This window comes from Pundamilia nyererei, unplaced genomic scaffold (assembly GCF_000239375.1).
Source record: "Pundamilia nyererei isolate P.nyererei 1_Seehausen unplaced genomic scaffold, PunNye1.0 scaffold00045, whole genome shotgun sequence".
NCBI classification, from domain to species: Eukaryota; Metazoa; Chordata; class Actinopteri; order Cichliformes; family Cichlidae; genus Pundamilia; species Pundamilia nyererei.
In genome coordinates this window covers 49,504-50,922 of record NW_005187446.1, presented here as the reverse complement: position 1 = coordinate 50,922, position 1,419 = coordinate 49,504, and positions in this window count along the sequence as shown.

The window sequence follows — 1,419 nt, the reverse complement described above, 5'->3', positions numbered from 1 at the left end:
AGGAAAATATCTCCTATTCCATAAAAGTTGGCTATGGTTTAAAATATGAATAAAAAACAAAATATAATGATGTACAAATCTTCATTTGCACCATTTAAAGTATGATTAAAAAATAAGGTCATTTTGAATTTGATGGCAGCAACACATCTTTAAAAAGTTTTGGCTGTGTAGCATCCCGTCTTTAACAACAGTCAGTAAACATCTGGGAAGAGAAGAGACGAGATTCTGAACTTTTTGGAGGGGAATGTGTTCTCATGTTTTCTGATATATGATTCTAGCTGCTCAAGAGACCTGGCTCTTCTTTGCTGTATTTTATACTTCACGACACTCAAAATGTTTTTCAGTTGGTGATATATGAAGCTATGTTATTATGGAGTATCATGATGGAGAACATGTTTCTGTAAAACATGCGTACACCTTTCAGCATTTATGAAGCCAGTTTTAAAGTACTTTGGCCCAGAGAAGGAGTCAGTTTTCCTGGATGATGTTCAGCAATTTTCAGTCACAGTTTTTCAAATTGATTAACATCTGCCCATCATTACTTTAAATAAGTCTGCCTCTCTAAGATGATGTTTTTATACTCAGTTATGTTACTGATGTTCCACAAGCATTTTCTTTTAGCACCGCTCAGATCTTCAACATTTTGATGCCCCTGTCCCAAATTTTGAGGTATCCAATGTAGCTGGATCGGCAAACGTATGACATGAGAGTGTTAGGATGCCTGGGTCGTTGACCCAGGGTTTTGAGTTTATTATATTATTTATCATTTCTAGTCTTTGGTTTCTAAGAGTTCTGTCTTATGGTTTATGTCTCTGTGTAATCCTTAGTTGCTGTCTCCCCTGTCTGCTATATCCCCGTGTCCAGTCAGTGTCAGTGTCTGCCCTGGTCCCACGTCTCTGTTCCCTCTGTTGTAGTGCCTGCCTGTGAGTCTGTGTCTCTAAGTTCAGTCTGTGTTATGTTTCCTGTTTTATTTTGAAGGTCCACGTCTTATGTTAATGTATCTGGTTTTGCTTCCCTTGTTTCGTTAGGCCTGATTTGCCCCAGCTGTGTTTCCCTCCTGTTGCCCAATCCCTGATTGCTCCCTCTATGTATTTAAGCTTTGTGTTTCAGTTTGTCAGTGTTGTGATCTACCCCATCTAGCTGTGTGCTCAGTCTGCGTAAGAGAATTGTGCATTACTAGTTTTGTTACCTTTTTGAGTTCAGCATTAAAGCTGTGTTTTGAGTTACTTTCTGTCTCCGGAGTCTGCACTTTGGGTCCTCGCCCTGCCTGCACACAGCTGTTTCATAACAGAGAGTACTTAGAAAATTTAGTCAGAAGCCTCTCAGCAGTGTTGGAAATTCAACAACCTGTAGATGTCCCAGGGAGTTTTTGCTTAGGCCTATGAACAGTGAATTAAATACATGAATAACAATCTCCAG